The sequence below is a fragment of the Clinocottus analis genome, unplaced genomic scaffold (assembly GCF_023055335.1).
Source record: "Clinocottus analis isolate CAN_PGR_092001 unplaced genomic scaffold, fCliAna1.0.p SCAF_5, whole genome shotgun sequence".
Lineage (NCBI taxonomy): Eukaryota > Metazoa > Chordata > Actinopteri > Perciformes > Cottidae > Clinocottus > Clinocottus analis.
This window is the reverse complement of record NW_027176207.1, coordinates 6631946-6634445: the sequence shown is the minus strand read 5'-3', so window position 1 is coordinate 6634445 and position 2500 is coordinate 6631946. Positions and strand designations below refer to the sequence as shown.

At 36.7% G+C, this 2500-nt stretch overlaps 1 protein-coding gene across 2 annotated transcripts in view; it reads right to left on the bottom strand.

Annotated features, from left to right (window-relative positions):
* Positions 1–2500, bottom strand: part of hyou1 (hypoxia up-regulated 1) — a 35610-nt gene that overhangs the window by 18622 nt on the left and 14488 nt on the right. The gene's annotated exons all lie outside the window — the stretch shown is intronic.

Here is a 2500-nt window from a genome sequence, read left to right as displayed (position 1 = left end):
CTAGAGAACAGGGGTGAAGTGATCACGGGAGCAGGTCTGGGTGAGCAGGCGGGCAGCAGAATTCTGGATTTATTGGATTTGAGGATTTTGGATGTCATGCCATAAAGAATGCTATTGCAGTAATCAATTCTGGAGGTAATGAAGGCATGGATCAGGGTTTCGGCAGCAGAAGAGGAGAGTGATGGGCGATGTTTTTTAAGTGAACACATACAGGACTATATTCTTTAGGCTACTGAAATGCGATACACAATGTTTGGTGGCAACTAATTATTTACTATTTATAATATTGCAGGTATTATGAAAGCAATAAGGTACAAGCAGCAGTAATGTATTGTCAATAATGTACAGTTCAAGGGTGTTGTCACGAGTAGAGGGGGGGCCAGCAAACCCTTGAACAGTAAGTAAACACAGACAGCTGTGTCTAACGCTACTGCGCTGACCCATCACTTCAGTGGACTGCAGATTCAGTTTAAGTACCTATTTAATAATAGAAGTGTTTAGTTCTGAAATCCCTTTGTGCTGATCATACCGTGACGGTCAATGAGTCTCCACAAAAAAAAAAACCTCAAGAAAACACTGAAGGGCGTAGGTTTGCATAGGGTCCATAGGGACTAGTCACAACCAAAGTTTGGACAAAATATTAGCATACTCACTCGTCTGTAATATTATAGAAACTTTGAAATGGATTTTTCACTCTTCTGGGCGACGAACATACTATGTTTGTTGTCCAGAAGAGTGAAAAATCCATGTCCATGTTTTCCAATGCGCCCTCGAGACTGCAAGTGAGAAAGTGGCGAGTCAGAAACACACTACGTAAGTTGTAGGTGCAGAATGAGAGCCGACAGTAGTCTGACATGGTAAGCTATTAAAATACGCCAGGAAATAATAAAGTCTCATATTAGCATTTTGTTTGGTCTCAGCAACGTTATTGTTGATACTTTTGTGCTTTGTATATAAGAAAAGGTCACCAAAAAAGAAGAGATATGACATTTTTTTCACCACGTTAGTAGCTATCAAGAAGCCAGGTTATTGTTAGTTAGCTAGTAGTAGGCTAACTACACACACAGTGCCTGCATTATTTTTGACTTCAGAGATCCTACTCATCGCATTTGGTTAAGAATTATCTTGCATTAGCAATGCAGTTGAAGGACTTTGGGTAATCTGACCTATATGTCAGTGTAGCACCCTTAAAACGAACTGTCCACAAACATCTTCTTCGGTTTGCAACTTTTATTAAAACAAGTCACAGGTTGAACACAAGCACATGTTTTGGTCTCCAGCCTGCATACTGCTCATCTTCCTCTAATTTGTGAAGACAGCGCTTTCTTCTATATCTTCTGTGAGTACAATAATGTCTTCCCTTCAGTCAGTGAGTGTACAGGTAATCAATGTTCTCAAACATTGGAACAACAACTTGTGAATTAACTTAAAGACACATTCAAAGTAAATTATTAAAAATGGACAGTCTTATTAAATCAGTAAAAGTTATACAATAACATATTTCCGGGAGCTATACCAGCACTTTTGGATTGTGAATTATGTGATGTTGAATAGAAAACAAGGCTGTGCCATAAAGTCTGAACCTATGACCTAAATGTTCTATATTGCTTTCAAAATAAATACATTAACTACTCATAATGTCTACATTAATTTATGAAGGCATTATTTTGAAATGCATTCAGGAAACTCCCGTGCAGATGTAGTGCAGGTTGAGAGAGCAGCAGCTGGACCATCAACACTTTAGGTGAGTTCTTACATTGATTCTGTGTTGAGGTGTATTATCATGACTGACAGTGTAAACATTGTTTACCTGTTTCAAGTGCATTATTAATATGTTAAACATGCATGTTCAGACTAGGCTACGTTGTCTTTGCTCTTTAGGGTACAGTCAGTTTGAGCCACAGTGAGCTTCAAGTAAGTCGGTGCAGCAGAGTGCTGACATGAGGAGTGAACCATACTAGCCTGATCCCAAATTCATCCAAGTACAGCAAATTCAGCTCAAGAAATTACGGTTGGTCTGGACAAGATTGATCTTAAAGATGTAGGGCATGATTTAATTTCTGTGAATGATAGACGGAGGTATCTTTTTGGTGTATTTAAATAAGACATCAAAAGAAAAGAAAATACAACTAGCTTATAATTGCAAAAAGAAGGAAAGCACTTTATGTATAGTTTAGTACAGCAGAATAGATTCATTTGACATCTTTTAATTTATTTTGTCTTTTTTCCCTCCACAACTTGGAAAAATTTTGTTAAATTATATTTTGGATATACAATATACTATGACTGTATATTGACATTTTAGCGGAACGTTTTTTATTTCTTTATTAAACTATTCATTATTAGTATTTATTTGGTGCAGAATACAGTTTTGTATTCAAACTAAGGTTGTATTACTGTTATGTTTGAATTAGTTCCAGGTTACACAAATGTTTTTATATTTTACAAAAGTTGGCCAGTTTGACATAATATCAACTAAGTTTTTTTTTTATATGGCGGG